The sequence below is a fragment of the Anolis carolinensis genome, unplaced genomic scaffold (assembly GCF_035594765.1).
Source record: "Anolis carolinensis isolate JA03-04 unplaced genomic scaffold, rAnoCar3.1.pri scaffold_11, whole genome shotgun sequence".
NCBI classification, from domain to species: Eukaryota; Metazoa; Chordata; class Lepidosauria; order Squamata; family Dactyloidae; genus Anolis; species Anolis carolinensis.
Window position 1 is genome coordinate 3352407 of NW_026943822.1, and position 18954 is coordinate 3371360.

The 18954-nt window shown below is 39.8% G+C and overlaps 1 protein-coding gene across 8 annotated transcripts in view; it reads left to right on the top strand.

Annotated features, from left to right (window-relative positions):
- The window catches only part of akap13 (A-kinase anchoring protein 13), a 329870-nt gene that overhangs the window by 185216 nt on the left and 125700 nt on the right, over nt 1-18954 (top strand). The window lies entirely within an intron of this gene.

Below are 18954 nucleotides of genomic sequence, written 5' to 3' on the forward strand. Positions count from 1 at the left end.
GATTAGGCACCTCCAGGTTTGTTAAATAAGCCATGGGAGCGATGGTATATCTGTTGTCTGCACTAATGTTAAAGACTGGAGAGCAAGCTAAATCAGATTGTCGCTCTGCGTCCAGGATCCGTTGTCTGATGTGGACCTTAGCTTGGTCCCATCCCATGCTTAGTAGATGTTTTTGAGAGAAGCCTAGAGTTGCGATTTTTGTTACTACTGCTTCTTTTCCAAGTTGTGCTCTTGTGTGCCTATCTGTGTAGCAGTGTGTGTCTGCTCACAATGACTCAGGTTTTACGTTGGAGAAACGCTAGTATATGTATGTATGTACGTCTATACGTATATATATATACACACACACACACTCTACACAACTGCCAGAGCAATCTCTTTAAGCACACTGGTGGCTTTCTTTCTTGCCTTTCCTCTGCTGTAGCTGTAAAGGGACTTCCTTGTGCCTGAAATTGGAGATGTACAATCTGTGGGCGGTGGAGCAGCCATTCCATCCAAAACACGAGGCAAATGCAGTCTCGTTGTGAGTGCAAGCAGTGTGGTGAATTTGTGCCACAGCTGTTCATGTCATGAAGAGGTTGATGATGCCTAAAATTCGGTTTGAGAAGAGAAGGAGAGCTAATGGCAGTCCTATTCATTCATGTTTCATTCATCAGGAAACATGGAAGTAGATATAAGTCATCTATATATATTATAAAAGTAAGTGTTTGTATGTATGTGGGTCTGTGTGCGGCAGACGGCCGTGTATGTGCCAGCTTTCTAATTGGTCGCCACTATCACAGGCCACTGTCACCACCAGGAATGACAGATCTGGACCAAACTTGGCACACTTCATCCCCATGATGCACTTTAAGCCCTGGTGCCGTTTCCGGGACCATGGACCATGGGTGATGGGATTTGTAGTACTTTCAATCATTATGACTCCCACAGGCCACTGCGAAGCCCACCAGTGACGGAACTGGACCAAACTTTGCCCACAGAACCCCCAAGAACCCCTTTCCGTCCTGGGGCAGATTGGGGGAGGATGGACCAAGTAGCTTCACAGGCAGGGTTTCAGGGTGATTGTCCTTTGGCTCTGGGAGTTGTAGTTCACCCTTATACACACAGCCCTGAACCCAGCCGACTTTGGAACTTGGCACACAGGTTTCTCAAAAGACCCGGGCACTGCCGGGTCCCCAAGCTAGTATTATATAAATTCGGATGCAAATGAAGATTTTTAAAAAATGCATCTCCATTACAATATCTGTAGTATAGTGGACTGAGTATCAGGGACCAGGATTTAAGTCCCTCTTCAGGCAGGGAAATCCACTAGTTGACCATGGGCAAGTCACACTCTCTCAGCCTCAGACGAAAGCAATGGCAAACCCTCCTGAACAAATGGGTTGTTGAGTGTTTTCCGGTCTGTACGGCCATGTTCCAGAGCAGGGGTCCCCAAACTAAGGCCCGGGGGCCGGATGCGGCCCTCCAAGGCCATTTACCTGGCCCTCGTCCTCAGTTTTATAATATATTTTATATCATTTTAAATAATATAATATATTATATATACATATAATATTGATAAAATATTATAATGTTATACAATATAATATTAATAATACCATATAATAATATTAATTATATGATATATATTACATATAATATTACAGTATAGTGGTATAGTTCAATATAGTAATATATAATGCTAATATTGTGCTATGCTAATAATATAATATATTGTATGTGCATACAGTTGCTCTGAATCCCCTTCGGGGTGAGAAGGGCGGGATATAAACATAATAAATAAATGTAGTAAATGAATAAATAAATAATTTTAGACTTAGGCTCGCCCAAAGTCTGAAATGACTTGAAGGCACAACAACAACAACAATCCTAATTAACCTGACTATCTCATTGTCTAGAAGGCCCACACTTCCCATTGAAATCCTGATAGGTTTATGTTGGTTACAATTGTTTTCATTTTTAAATATTGTATTGTTCTTCCATTGTTGTTGTTGTTTTGCACTACAAATAAGACATGTGCAGTGTGCATAGGAATTTGTTCGGGTTTTTTCCCCAAATGATAATTTGGCCCCTCCACAGTCTGAAGGATTGTGGACCGGCCCTCGGCTTTAAAAGTTTGAGGACCCCTGTTCCAGAGCATTCTCTCCTGATGTTTTGCAGGCATCCTCAGAGGTGGTGAGATATATTGAAAAACTAAGCAAGGGAGGCTTTTCTGCTTGAGGCAAGTGTGAATGTTGCAATTGGCCAGCTTGATTAGCATTGAATAGCCTTGCAGCTTCAAAGCCTGGCTTTTTCCTGCCTGGGGGAATCCTTTGTTGGGAGGTGTTAGCCGGCCCTGATTGTTTCATGTCTGGAATTCCTCTGTTTTCAGAGTGGTGTTCTTCATTTACTGTCCTGATTTTCAATAATAGGGAGAAGGAGGAGGCACTGGGTTATGTTCTCTCCCAGCAGGAAGACAACACGATTATCTATCCTTTCTTTCTCATTGTATCAGACTTGACCACAGCAATGCGTGGCCGGGTACAGCTAGTTGGTATATATATATGGACCTGCTATCTCTTCAGTCACAGGGGAGCTTTGATGCCAAACTCATATATATATATACTAGCTGTGCCCGGCCACGCGTTGCTGTGGCAAAGTATGGTGCTATGGGAAATAAAGTTTTGAGGAATTGGTGGTAGTTAAGGTAAAGGGTAAAGGTTCTACCTTACATTAAGTCCATTATAAATGGGTTATATAGCTGTGTGGAAGGGCCTTGAGTCTACACTGCCATATAACCCAGTTAAAATCAGATAATCTGTATTTTATAGGCAGTGTGGAAGAGGCCTAAGTGAGGCCTAACTCTGCCTGTCCCCTGGGCTGAGTAGGATGCTAGGAGACCAAGTGGGCGGAGCTTAGCCTTTTAACTGGCAGCAATTGGATAAAAACAATTCTTCCTCTCCCTCTGATTAGGACTTTATTTTTCTTTTCTTTTTGTTGTATGAACGTAGAGGCATGGATGAGGGGTTGTGCTGCCAAGTTTCGTGTTTCTGGGATGTGTAATTTTGTTGTTTTGTCCTAGGCCGAAATTTCATTACCCTTTTATATACAGTAGAGTCTCACTAATCCAAGCCTCGCTTATCCAAGCCTCTGGATAATCCAAGCCATTTTTGTAGTCAATGTTTCCAATATATCGTGATATTTTGGTGCTAAATTCGTAAATACAGTCATTACAACATAACATTACTGCGTATTGAACTACTTTTTCTGTCAAATTTGTTGTATAACATGAAGTTTTGGTGCTTAATTTGTAAAATCATAACCTAATTTGATGTTTAATAGGCTTTTCCTTGATCAGTCCTTATAATCCAAGATATTCGCTTATCCAAGCTTCTGCTGGCCCGTTTAGCTTGGATTAGTGAGACTCTACTGTATATAGATGAGTTTGGCATCAAAGCTCCCCTGTGACAGAAGAGATAGCAAGTCCATCATCTTTCTCTTGCTGTCCTAACCTCCGCACCTTCCTTTTTCTTTGCGTATGTTTTCAGCAAAGCCACAAGGATGAGCCCAACGAAGGGGAAGAACAGAAAGATTTCATGGCGTGGAGGGTGAAAGGGGGCTCAATGGGTTTTGGAAACAGGAAACTGTGTGGCAGCGTGTTCTTCTGATATGAATGGCCTATTGATAGAGAACGAAGCGCTGAATGCAGCCATGGATAAGAGGTGGAACAGACAGCGAAGGGGATGGGAGAGATTTTGTTTTAGGAAGGAAACCCGGGTTTTGGTTCAGAACAAATTTGGCATGTTGCATCAATTTATGTTCTTCCGTAACTCCGTCTTCACTTGGCTTCGCTCTCCTGTGCTCTAGATCAGAGCTTCTTAAACTTTTTCCACTTGGGACTCGTTTCCGCCTCAGAAATTTTTATGCGACCCCAGGTATAGAGATATATAAAACAAACTAGCTGTGCCCGGCCACGCGTTGCTGTGGCGAAGTCTGGTGGTATGGGAAATAAAGTATTGAGGAATTGGTGGTAGTTTAGGTAAAGGGTAAAAGTTTTCCCCTGACATTAAGTCCATTATAAATGGGTTACATAGCTGTGTGGAAGAGCCTTGAGTCTACACTGCCATATAATCCAGTTCAAATCAGATAATCTGTATTTTATATGCAGTGTGGAAGAGGCCTAAGTGAGGCTTAACTCTGCCTGTCCCCAGTCGTGTTTGACTCTGGGGGTTGGTGCTCATCTTGAGTCTACACTCTCATATAATCCAGTTGAAATCAGATAATCTGTATTTTATAGGCAGTGTGGAAGAGGCCTAAGTGAGGCTTAACTCTGCCTGTCCCCAGTCGTGTTTGACTCTGGGGGTTGGTGCTCATCTTGAGTCTACACTCTCATATAATCCAGTTGAAATCAGATAATCTGTATTTTATAGGCAGTGTGGAAGAGGCCTAAGTGAGGCTTAACTCTGCCTGTCCCCAGTCGTGTTTGACTCTGGGGGTTGGTGCTCATCTTGAGTCTACACTCTCATATAATCCAGTTGAAATCAGATAATCTGTATTTTATAGGCAGTGTGGAAGAGGCCTAAGTGAGGCCTAACTCTGCCTGTTCCCAGTCGTGTTTGACTCTGGGGGTTGGTGCTCATCTTGAGTCTACACTCTCATATAATCCAGTTGAAATCAGATAATCTGTATTTTATAGGCAGTGTGGAAGAGGCCTAAGTGAGGCCTAACTCTGCCTGTCCCCAGTCGTGTTTGACTCTGGGGGTTGGTGCTCATCTTGAGTCTACACTCTCATATAATCCAGTTGAAATCAGATAATCTGTATTTTATAGGCAGTGTGGAAGAGGCCTGATTGAAGTGGCCCTGGGCTGAGTGGGTTGCTAGGAGATCAAGTGGGTGGAGCTTAGCCTTCTAACTGACAGCAGACCAAGTGGGTGGAGCTTAGCCTTCTAACTGGCAGCAGTTGGATAAAAACAATTATTCCTCTCCCTCTAATTAGGACTTTATATTTCTTTTCTTTTTGTTGTATGAACGTAGAGGCATGGATGAGGGGTTGTGCTGCCAAGTTTAGTGTTTCTGGGATGTGTAGTTTTGTTGTTTTGTCCTAGGCCGAAATTTCATTACCCTTTTATATATATAGACTAGCTGTGCCCGGCCACGCGTTGCTGTGGCGAAGTATGGTGGTATGGGAAATAGTCAAGATAATCCAGTTCAAAGCAGATAAAATAAGATTATAAATGAGTTATATAGCTGTGTGGAAGGGCCTTGAGTCTACATTGCCATATAATCCAGTTTAAATCAGATAATCTGTATAGGCAGTGTGGAAGAGGCCTAAGTGAGGCCTAACTCTGCCTGTCCCCTGGGCTGAGTGGGTTGTTAGCAGACCAAGCGGGTGGAGCTCAGCCTTCTAACTGGCAGCAATTGGATAAAAACAATTATTTCTCTCCCTCTAATTAGGACTTTATATTTCTTTTCTTTTTGTTGTATGAACATAGAGGCCTGGATGAGTGGTTGTGCTGCCAAGTTGAGTGTTTCTGGGATGTGTAGTTTTGTTGTTTTGTCCTAAGCCGAAATTTTATTACCCTTTTATATATATAGATTAAGACATCAAACACTGACTGATAACAAATCGGCCTTTGCCAGGCTTGCTGAACAGGCTGGTTTTCCTTTTTATGAAGCATCTTCTGCAGAGTCCATTATAAACACTGTGAAACAGATTTGTGTAAATGTCCAAAACGTAGATGATGTTTACAAAATGTTTACTGTTGCCAAATTGTAAACATTGATCTCAGGGGGCCCCCATTTGGGGTCAGGACCCGCAGTTTAGGAAGCAGTGCTCTTGAGAAGAATGGATTCTGCATAATCTTGTTTCCCCTTTTGCCTTGCTTGCTCTCCTGCCTGTGTTTTGAGAATCGCTGAACCCCACAGAGCTATTTTTTATTTACATGTATCTATGGGGCTGCGGTAGCGCCGTGGGTTAAATCTCTAGCTGCAGGAAATTTGCTGACCCGAAGGTTGGCAGTTCAAAGCTGTGAGTCAAGGTGAGCTCCTGCTGTCAGCCCTAGCTTTTGCTAGTTGAGCATCGCCTCCAGACGCCGGAAAAAGTGTAATAGACCTTAACCTTTGCTTGCGTATTGTCGTTGTTCACTGTGTAATAGGCATTGAATGTTTGTAATGCTCTCTGAGTTCCTCTGGGGAGATAAAGCGGAATATAAATAAAGTGTATTATTATTATTATTATTATTATTATTATTATTATTATTATTATTATTATTATTATTATTATGACACAGCAAACAAGATAGATATGCTGGATTTTATATCACAAAATCACAAGTCGAACACTTCCCAAGTGCCTAGGATTGTGTGATGTATTTTTGGATGATGCGTGCAGATCCCAGCAGGGTGGCCTTTTGCAGTTGGCAGATTGTAATTTTGTCAATGTCTATTATTATTATTCTTATTATTATTGGCACAAAGACAGAGTATGACACAGCAAACGAGATATATACTGGATTTCGTATCACAGAATCACACTTCCCAAGTGTGATGTATTTTCGGATAGTGCGCAGATCCCAGTAAGGTGGCCTTTTGCAGTTGACAGATTGTAATTTTGTCAATGTCTATTGTTTGCAAATGCCGGCTGAGATCTTTTGGAACAGCACCCAGTGTGCCGACTACCACTGGGACCACCTGTACTGGTTTATGCCAGAGCCTTTGCAGTTCAATTTTGAGGTCTTGATAATAGTTGAATTTTACTTGTTGTTTTTCATCAATTCGACTATCACCTAGGATGGCGACATCAATGATCCAAACCTTTTTTCTTTTCCACAACTGTGATGTCTGGTGTGTTTTGTTCCAGAACTTTGTCAGTCTGGATTCGGAAGTCCCACAGTATCTTTGCGTGCTCATTTTCCACAAACTTTGGTTTGTGATCCCACCAGTTCTTTGCTGCTGGGAGATGGTACTTGAGGCATAAGTTCCAATGAATCATTTGGGCCACATAGTTGTGCCTCTGTTTGTAGTCTGTCTGTGCAATTTTCTTACAGCAGCTGAGGATATGATCCATGGTTTCGTCAGCTTCCTTGCACAGTCTACATTTTGGGTAATCAGCTGATTTTTCGATCTTGGCCTGAATGGCCTTTGTTCTGATGGCTTGCTCCTGGGCTGCAAGGATCAGGCCTTTTGTCTCCTTCTTCAGGGTCCCATTCGTGAGCCAGAGCCAGGTCTTCTCCTTATCAGCTTTTCCTTCAATTTTGTCAAGGAACTTTCCATGCAATGTTTTGTTGTGCCAGCTGTCAGCTCTGGTTTGTAGTGCGGTTTTCTAATAATAATAATAATAATAATAATAATAATAATAATAATAATAATAATTATTATTATTATTATTACTAGCTGTGCCTGCCCATGTGTTGCTGTGGCGAAGTATGGTGGTATGGGAAATAAAGTATTGAGGAATTGGTGGTAGTTAAGGTAAAGGGTAAAGGTGTGAAGTCCAGATAATCCAGTTAAAGCAGATAATATAAGATTATATGGGTTATATAGCTGTGTGGAAGGGCCTTGAGTCTACACTGCCATCTAATCCAGTTAAAATCTGATAATCTGTATTTTATAGGCAGTGTGGAAGAGGCCTAAGTGAGGCCTAACTCTGCCTGTCCCCAGGGTGAGTGGGTTGCTAGGAGACCAAGTAGGCAGAGCTTAGCCTTCTAACTGGCAGCAATTGGATAAAAACAATTATTCCTCTCCCTCTAATTAGGACTTTATTTTTCTTTTCTTTTTGTTGTATCAACCTAGAGGCGTGGATGATGGGTTATGTTGTCAATTTTCGAGGTTGTGGGGTGTTTAGTTTTGTTGTTTTGGTGGTCGCCAGGATTCAATCACTCTTTTATATATATAGATTAGATGGCTATTTGCATCTGATAAAGTCAGCTACTGTCCATGAAAATATGTGCTATCTAAAATTTGTTAGCCACTCTGTTTACTAAAGTAATAACAGAGCTTCCCCTAGGAAACTTGGATTCTGTGTTCGTTCGTTGAAGCTGAAGTAATCATTTGAGTATAGGACTCCGATTCTGGAGAGCCGGGTTCGAATCCCTGCTCAGCCATGGAAACTCACTTGGTGACCATGGGCAAGTCTCACTTCCTCTGCAAAGGCAACAATCTCCCCCTCATCCCCGTGAATAAATCTTGGGATAAGTTTACTTTGAGGTCTCTATAAGTCAGGAACAACTTGAAAGGATGCAACAACAAAGCCCCTGAATCCTTGAAGCACAACATTCAAAATCCACAGTTTTGTTCCTCTCGTCTTCTTCTTGATAAATACGGAAGAGAGAGATGACACCGGACATGAAGGAAGAAACCTCTGCACAGTTTCCCCCAGTAATTTTTCCAAAGAGATGAATCACTTTCCCACAATTGCCATTAATGTTGATCTCTGGGGCAGTGAGCAAAGAGTGACGTTTGTCTCTTGGATCGGGAGGGGAGCGGCCTTTCTTGCGGCCAAAACCTTTTTTCCCTTGTGTTGTCATTAGGCTTCTTGGCTTGTTCAGGATCATGGCGACAAGTGACAAGCGCTTGATAAAGACAGAAAAGCAAAGTGTGACAAACATGTATGCATTTTAAATAGCTGGCCTTTGTGATTTTGAATGCCTTTTAAATTTATTTGTGTGTTTTTGTATTCAATATTATTGTATGTTGGTTTTATATCTGTAAGCCGCCCCGAGTCCCTCTGGGGAGATGGTGGCGGGGTACAAAAATAAAATAATAATAATAATAATAATAATAATAATAATAATAATAATTATGATTATTATTTCCCCCAAACCTGGGTTTGGTGCCAATGATAGAGGAGGTAAACAAAGGTTGTGTCTGTTAAATCACAGTAATATTACGCATATATATCCACCAAAATATTAACACGCAGCAGTGTAGTATTTCTAAAATAGATATTACAGGATTAAATTCTCACAAGTGTGTGTACATATAGCAAAACAGTTTGAGTTTAATTCACTCTACTGCTTAAAGCATATAGTGCAGGGTTAAGCTTTTACTCATATATGCATAAGTAACAAAATAGAGTTCAATTCACTCTTTTGCGACTTGTTATAACAATATTATAGTTGCGCAGTATGTTTATTTATTATTTATTTACAGTATTTATATTCCACCCTTCTTTCTCACCCCGAAGGGGACTCAGGGCGGATTACAATGGACACATATATGGCAAACATTCAATGCCAACAGACACACAACATACAGTATAGACAGACACAGAGGCATTTAACATTTTTCCAGCTTCACGATTCGGGCCACAGGGGGAGCTGTTGCTTCACCGTCCACTAGTGGCTGTGCTTCCTCATTCCTTTCCTCGTGTTTTGCTGGCAGTTTTATGGTGTTGTAAATTAGTTAAATTAGCCTCCCGCATAAAGCGTACCTAAATTTCCCTACTTGACAGATGCAACTGTCTTTCGGGGCTGCATAGGTCAACAGCAAGCCGGGCTATTTAATGGTCGGGGGCTTAACCCGATCCGGGCTTTGAACTCATGACCTCTCGGTCAGTAGTGATTTATTGCAGCTGGTTACTAGCCAGCTGTGCCACAGCCCGGCCCAAGTAGTTGTTGCAAGTAGTTGTCTTCTTTTGCTTTTCTGCATCAAAGCATTTGGTGCCAATGAGACACGGTGAGATTCGGTCTCGCCTGCTATTTGCTCCCTCTCTTTGCAGTTTTTGATTTTGTTCTGCTGTGAAAGTCATTGTTTCCGACGCCTGGCTCTTCCCTGTGGCTCTTTGATCCCTCCAGTTTTTGCTCTTTCCTGTATTCAAAGACTTTTCTGCTATTAAAATTTGAGACTTGCGAACTTTCAGTGGCAAAAAAAAGTTAACAGGGAGAAGCTGGCATGACTTTAAGAAAACCCCACCCTTGAGCAGAGCCAACCATCTTCTGCGTATCCATCCTCTGAGCCGCGTTCGCCTTCCATACAAGTAGCTCTGTGTTCCAAGACGGTTTTTTTTTAAAGTGTTGAGACTTTTTTTCCTTCTTCCTGTTAAGAGAGCTGGCCAGACTCAGCGTGATTCAGAGAGAGAGAAATCTCTGGGACTCTCAGCAAACACATCTGGGAGAGATTTCGGGAGCTCTTGCTTGCCGAATTACTGAATCCACCCTGGAGTTCATGGTTGTCTCTGCTCTCCGTTTCCTCGTTTTTCGGACAAAATGTACGAACGACACAAGAGACGGTACAGCCTGTGCGACATTTCCAAGGTGGACAGGGCGGTAGATGTGGTCTTGCTGAAGGTAGGCTATTGTTTCTTTATCCGCTGTCATGGTCATCTCTCCACTGGCTTCTGTGGAAGGAGGAACGGCTGGATAAGGTCTGAAGTTGCTCCTTCCAAGAGCTTGAATTGCAATGGTCAGTAGCTGATAGAATGGCATGCTTTGCATGCTTACTCAGGAGTAAGTCACCATTTGTTTGTATGGTGATTTATGGTGTTCCGTGCAGTCATGCCAACCACATGACCTTGGGGGTGTCTATGGACAACGCTGGCTCTTCAGCTTAGAAATGGAGATGAGCACCAACCCCTAGAGTTGGACAAAATTAGACTTCATGTCAGGGGAAAACCAGAATCATATGCTCATTGTCGACTCAAACATATCAATACATTTCATAATTTGTAATGTATTTTTCTCAGTGTTTTGTTCTCTTTTTATTGAAAAAAAAAACACTGTAGAGAAATGGAATAACAGTTAATAACAGTTAATAGTGTGTTTGTTGTTCCATCTATGAGCAACTCATCCTAACTCTTTGGTTGATTTTTCTGTCTTTTTGCTCAATTTTTTTTTGTGTCAGGAGTGACCCGCTTCTGGTGTGAGGGAATTGGCCGTCTGCAAGGACGTTGCCCAGGAGACGCCCTAATGTTTGATATTTTACCATCCTGCGGGAGGCTTCTCTCATGTCCCCACATGAGAAGCTGGAGCTGACAGACAGGAGCTCACCCTGCTCCCCAGATTTGTACCACCAACCTTTCTATCAGCAGTCCTGCTGGCAGAAGGGTTTAACTCATTGCGCCGCCGGGAAGCTCCTTTTTGCTCAATATCGTAGTATGAAAATCTTTGGATGTACAGTAGAGTCTCGCTTATCCAATGTAAACGGGCCGGCAGAATGTTGGATAAGCGAATATGTTGGATAATACGGAGAGATTAAGGAAAAGCCTATTAAACATCAAATTAAGTTATGATTTTACAAATTAAGCACCAAAGCATCATGGTATACAACAAATTTGACAGAAAAAGTAGTTCAATATGCAGTAATGCTATGTAGTAATTACTGTATTTACGAATTTAGCACCAAAATATCACAATGTATTGAAAACATTGATTACAAAAATGCGTTGGATAATCCAGAACGTTGGATAAGCGAGTGTTGGATAAGTGAGACTCTAGTAGTAGTTTTGTTGCCCGCCATTTCTTTTGTTTCTGAAATTCTTCTCCCAAAGGATGGGACACATCTATCTGCCTCTATCTCAGGGGTCCTCAAACTTTTTAAGCCGAGGGCCGGTCCACTACCCTTCAGACTGTGGAGGGGCCGAATTATCATTTGGAAAAAACAACAAAAAAAAAAACAAATTCCTATGCACACTGCACATGTCTTATTTGTAGTGCAAAAACCCCTCAAGAACAATTGTTTGTTTGTTTGTTTACTACATTTATACCCCACCCACTCTCATTCAGAAGGGGACTCAGAGCAGTTTACAAGTTGTATGTATATAATATATTATATTATTAGCATAGCACAATATTAGCATTATATATTACTATATTGTACTATACCACTATACTGTAATATTATTAATAATATTACATTTAATATATAATATATAATAAATATTATATTGTATTATTAGTATTATATTGTATTACATTATAATATTATTATCAATATTATATGTATATAGGTACACAATATATGATATTATTACCTTAGCACAATATTAGTAAATGAAAGAACAATACAATACAATATTTAAAAATAAAAACAATTTTAACCTACATAGTCCTACCAGGATTTCAATGGGAAGTGTGGGCCTGCTTCTGGCCAATGAGATAGTTAATTAGGATTGTTGTTGTGTGCCTTCAAGTCATTTCAGACTTTGGGCGAGTCTAAGTCTAAAACTGTGGGCGGGGGCCAGGTAAATGACTTTGGAGGGCCGCATCCGGCCCCCGGGCCTTAGTTTGGGGACCCCTGCTCTATCTCATCACAATCTAGGTTAAGGGGAAGATAATGCTGTCCTAAGGACAGTCACGAAATTTCATGGCTAAGTGGGATTTCAGTCTGGATGTCCATGCCAGGCTCCAGAAATGCTATTGTGTGACGAGTCCCCTATTTTATGCTGGCTCCCTGCTGATCCATTTCATGGCAGAGATTTGTGAATCCAACTTTTCGAATTTAGGGTAGGAATCTTGACTTTCAAAATATTGCTGGGCCGTTAATTTCAGTCATCCCCATTGGCATGGTCAGTGGTCAGCTCTTGCAATACTAAGGCCCCTTCCTTCAGAATCCTTAGGCCAGGGGTCCTCAAACTTTTTAAGCCGAGGGCCAGTCCACAATCCTTCAGACTGTTGAGGGGCCGGATTATCATTTGAAAAAAATACAAACAAATTCCGATGCACACTGCATATGTCTTATTTGTAGTGCAACAACAACAACAACAAGAACAATAAAAGAACAATACAATATTTAAAAATAAAAACAATTTTAACCAACATACATTTATCAGGATTTCAATGGGAAGTGTGGTCCTGCTGCTGGCCAATGAGATAGTCAAGTTAATTAGAGTTGTTGTTGTTGTTGTTGTTGTGTACCTTCGAGTCATTTCAGACTTTGGGTGAGCCCAAGTCTAAAATGTATTTATTTATTTATTTATTTATTTATTTATTTATTATTTACTGCATTTATTTACTACATTTGTATCACACCCTTCTCACCCCAAAGGGGACGCAGAGTGGCTTACAAATTATATGTACATACAATCTATATATATAAAAGAGTGATGGCATCACGGCGACCCACAAAACAACAAAACTACAGGCCCCCCAACCTCGAAATTTGACAACACAACCCATCATCCATGCCTCTAGGTTGATATAACAAAAAGAAAAGAAAAATAAAGTCCTAATTAGAGAGAGAGGAATAATTGCTTTTATCCAATTGCTGCCAGTTAGAAGGCTAAGCTCCTCCAACTTGGTCTCCTAGCAACCCAATAAAAAATAATAAAAAACACTAAAAATTAATACCATAAAATACTATAATACCAGAAAATAACTAAAAATAATACAAGAAAATAATAAAATATAATAAATAAAAATATAACTTACAATAAAATTAATTAAAATATGCAAATAACGTCAAATAAAAATTACACAACAATTTTTAACCAATACCACCACCACTTTGCCACAGCAACGCGTGGCCGGGCACAGCTAGTATATTATACAGTAGAGTCTCACTTATCTAACACTCGCTTATCCAACGTTCTGGATTATCCAACACATTTTTGTAGTCGATGTTTTCAATAAATCGTGATATTTTGGTTTTAAATTCGTAAATACAGTAATTACTACAAAGCAGTATTTTGTATTGAACTACCTTTTCTGTCAAATTTGTTGTATAACATGATGTTTGGGTGCTTCATTTGTAAAATCATAACTTAATTTGATGCTTAATAGGCTTTTCCTTAGTCCCTCCTTATTATTCAACATATTTGCTTATCCAACATTTTGCCGGCCTGTTTATGTTGGATAAGTGAGACTCTACTGTATTATTAGCATAGCACAATATTAGCATTATATATTACTATATTGAACTATACCACTAGACTGTAATATTATTAGTAATATTATATGTAATGTAGAATATATAATTAATATTATTATATGGTATTATTATTAGTGTTATATTGTATTACATTATAATATTATTATCAATATTATATGTATATACAATGTATTATATTATAAAACTGAGGGCGGGGGCCAGGTAAATGACCTCGGAGGGCATGTAAATCGCCTTACGCTTGAACCGCCTCTGCTTCCACCAACACCTTTCCACTTCATTTTGGAAAAGTTCTTACAGTAGAGTCTCACTCATCCAAGCCTCGCTTATCCAAACCTCTGGATAATCCAAGCCATTTTTGTAGTCAATGTTTTCAATATATCGTGATATTTTGGTGCTAAATTTGTAAATACAGTAATTACAACATAACATTACTGCGTATTGAACTACTTATTCTGTCAAATTTGTTGTAAAACATAATGTTTTGGTGCTTAATTTGTAAAATCATAACCTAATTTGATGTTTAATAGGCTTTTCCTTAATCCCTCCTTATTGTCCAAGATATTCACTTATCCAAGCTTCTGCCGGCCCGTTTAGCTTGGATAAGTGAGACTCTACTGCAGGGGTCCCCAAACTAAGGCCCGGGGGCCGGATGCGGCCCTCCAAGGTAATTTACCTGGCCCCCGCCCTCAGTTTTATAATATAATATTTTATATCATTTTAAATAATATAATATATTGTATATACATATAATATTGATAATAATATTATAATGTTATACAATTTAATACTAATAATACCATATAATAATATTAATTATACGTTATATATTACATATAATATTACAGTATAGTGGTATAGTTCAATATAGTAATATATAATGCTAATATGGTGCAATGCTAATAATATAATATATTCTATGTACATATAGCTGCTCTGAGTCCCCTTCAGGGTGAGAAGGGTGGGATATAAATGTAATAAATAAATGTAGTAAATGAATAAATAAATAATTTTAGACTTAGGCTCGCCCAAAGTCTGAAATGACTTGAAGGCACACAACAACAACAACAACAATAACAACAAACAACAACAACAATCCTAATTAACTTGACTATCTCATTGGCCAGTAGCAGGCCCACACTTTCCATTGAAATCCTGATAGGTTTATGTTGGTTAAAATTGTTTTCATTTTTAAATATTGTATTGTTCTTTTGTTGTTGTTGTTGTTGCACTGCAAATAAGACATGTGCAGTATGCATAGGAATTTGTTTTGTTTTTTTTTTTCAAATGATAATTGGGCCCCTCAACAGTCTGAAGGATTGTGGACCGGCCCTCTGCTTAAAAAGTTTGGGGACCCCTGCTCTACTGTATTTAGAGAATGCAGTCGGGTTGAATGCATTTTTATGAAAACCGTGTTCCTGCACGAATAAGGCACTGAAAAAAAAAAGTGTTTAGCCTTCCTACCGGCGGTGTGTTTGAGTACGTCTGTCCTTTTTCCATCTTGAAATAGGACTTGGTTTTTCTCTTAAATAGGGTGTGGAGGCGAGAGCTGCAAATACCTCTCCTGGCTAACGGTTCTTGGCCTTCTTTCTCGCTCCCCAGAATCTAAAATTAGTAACTGCTCCACCAAATAGCAAGGTGGCAGTCGGGGAATGTTTGTCACTGTTTGAGAACTTTATTTTCCTGGCAGAGAAGGCGACTGGAGGGAGGAATGCAGCCAACTTGATGGGTAACGAATGGATTCTGACTCCGCCGTTTTAACTTGGGTAGGAGGAACCTTTATGGCAGGGGTCCCCAAACTAAGGCCTGGGGGCCGGATGCGGCCCTCCGAGGTCATTTAGCTGGCCTCCGCCCTCAGTTTTATAATATAATATATTGTATATACATATAATATTGATAATAGTATTATAATGTAATACAATATAACACTAATAATAATACCATATAATAATATTGATCATATATTCTATATTACATATAATATTACTAATAATATTACAGTATAGTGGTATAGTTCAATATCTATATATATAAAAGAGTGATGGCATCACGGCAATTCACAAAACAACAAAAGTACAGGCCCCCCAACCTCAAAATTTGACAACACAACCCATCATCCACGCCTCAAGGTTGATACAACAAAAAGAAAAGAAAAATAAAGTCCTAATTAGAGGGAGAGCAATAATTTTTTTTATCCAATGGCTGCCAGTTTAGAGGGCTAATCTCTGCCCACTTGGTTGCCTAGCAACCAAGGGACAGCCAGGTTTCAGTTAGGGGACAGGCAGATTTAGGCCTCACTTAGACTTCCTCCACAGATTATCTAATTTGCACTGTTATATGGATTATATGGCACTGTAGACTCAAGGCCCTTCCACAAAGCTATATAACCCATTTATAATCTTATATTATCTGCTTTGCACTGGATTATCTTGACTCCACACTACCATATAATCCACTTCAGTGTGCATTTTATACAGCTGTGAAGAAGGGGCCTCAGATAATCCAGTTCTGAGCAGATAATATAAGATTATCAATATACAGTAGAGTCTCACTTATCCAACGTAAACAGGCCGGCAGGATAAGTGAATATGTTGGATAATAAGAAGGGATTCAGGAAAAGCCAATTAAACATCAAATTAGGTAATCGTTATACAAATTAAGCACCAAAACATCATATTATACAACAAATTTGACAGAAAAAGTAGTTCCATGCGCAGTAATGCTATGTAGTATTTACAGTAGAGTCTCACTTATCCAACACTCGCTTATCCAACGTTCTGGATTATCCAACACATTTTTGTAGTCAATGCTTTCAATATATCGTGATATTTTGGTGCTAAATTCATAAATCCAGTAATTTCTACATAGAATTACTGTGTATTGAACTACTTTTTCTTCCAAATTTGTTGTCTAACATGATGTTTTGATCCTTAATTTGTGAAATCATAACTTAATTTGATGTTTAATAGGCTTATCCTTAATCCCTCCTTATTATCCAACATATTCGCTTATCCAACATTCTGCCGGCCCGTTTATGTTGGATAAGTGAGACTCTACTGTACTGTATTTACAAATTTACCACTAAAATATCACAATGAATTTAAAACACTGACTACAAAAATATTGATTATGAAAAGGCAGACTGCATTGGATAATCCAGAACATTGTATAAGCGAATGTTGGATAAGTGAGATTCTTCTTTAATATGAAATAATTACTGGGATAAAATAATGCAGAACAATATAATCTCTAAAACCAGGACAGTAAATTAACAGGGGAATTCCACACAGGAAACAATCGGGGCCAGCTAACACCTCCCAACAAAGTATTCCCATCATCAAAGTCTGGCAAATCCTCTGTTTTCTCAGGGCCACAGACAGTAGAAGCACATAAAATATCGCAAACAGCACCACTCTGAAAACAAGGGAATTCCAGACAGGAAACAATCAGGGCCAGCTAACACCTCCCAACAAAAAATTCACTCAGGGAGGAAACAGCCAGGCTTTAAAGCTGCAAGGCCATTACATCCTAATCATTTTTCCTAATTGCAGCATTCATACTTGCCTCCAACAAACAAAAAAAACCAATCAGAAATATTGTATATTCACAGCCTTTAGGAAATAATATCCCCTGATGGCGCAGCGTGTTAAAGCACTGAGCTGCTGAACTTCTGGACTGAAAGGCCACAGGTTTGAATTGGGGGAGCGGAGAGAGCCCCCACTGTTAGCCCCAGCTTCTGCCAACCCAGAAGTTCGAAAACATGCAAATGTGAGTGCATCAATAGGTACTGCTCCAGCGGGAAGGTAACACCGCTCCATGTAGTCATCCCACATGACCTTGGAGGAGTCTACGGACAACGCCGGCTCTTCGGCTTAGAAATGGAGATGAGCACCAACCCCCAGAGTAAGACACGACTGGACTTAATGTCAGGGGAAAACCTTGACCCTTGACCTTAACTACCACCAATTCCTCAATACTTTATTTCCCAGACCACCAGACTTCGCCACAGCAACGCATGGCCGGGCACAGCTAGTAGTAATATATAATGCTAATATTGTGCTATGCTAATAATATAATATATTGTATGTACATATAATTTGTAAGCCACTCTGAGTCCCCTTTGGGGTGAGAAAGGTGTGATACAAATGTAGTAAATAAATGCAGTAAATAAATAATAAATAAATTTTAGACTATGCTCACCCAAAGTCTGAAATGACTTGAAGGCGCACAACAACAACAACAACAACAACAACAACAATCCTAATTAACTTGACTATCTCATTGGCCAGAAGCAGGACCACACTTCCCATTGAAATCCTGATAAATGTATGTTGGTTAAAATTGTTTTTATTTTTAAATATTGTATTGTTCTTTCATTGTTCTTGTTGTTGTTGTTGTTGTTGTTGTTTTTGCACTACAAATAAGACATATGCAGTGTGCATCGGAATTTGTTTGTATTTTTTTTTCAAATGATAATCCGTCCCCACAACAGTCAGAAGGATTGTGGACCGGCCCTCGGCTTAAAAAGTTTGAGGACCCCTGCTTTATGGGATGAAGGCGAAAGGAATCACTCGACAAAGATTTGCCAGGTCTCGCTAAACCTGAATCCCTGATTATTCAGGGGTTTGGGGCGGAGGCTTTTATTGTGGGAAGAAGGTCGGTCTCAAATTCTTCTGGATTTGGGGAAACTTCAGTATTTGTAAACAAGGCTTTGTCTTGAAAAAACACAGTGCAAAGGTGATAGCAAAATCTGGAAGTTTTTACTCATGAACATCATAACTTGGCTTTGAAATGTATGCTACCCTGCAAGAACCCTTGTAACAAACAGGAAAAAGCGTGTTGTTCTCACTCTGAAAGCTAAATTGAACCGTGATTAAAGGAAATGTAGACCCGAGGGTGTAATAAGGAAATGAAAGCTTAAAATAATCCCCGTGTATCCATCCCCTTGGTGAGTTAAGCTTGTTTTTATAACTCAGGGAGGTTATCTGTTGCATGGCACTTAAGCCTGGGGAGGTGGTCCAGGGTCAGAATGCCTTGAGATCATCTTGGGTCAACAGTTGAGTGGTAAAGACTGGTCACCAGGTTCCATGGTTTGTTTAATTTGTTTTGTGCCAAAAGCATTGCATCTATATCTATATATATAAATGAGTGATG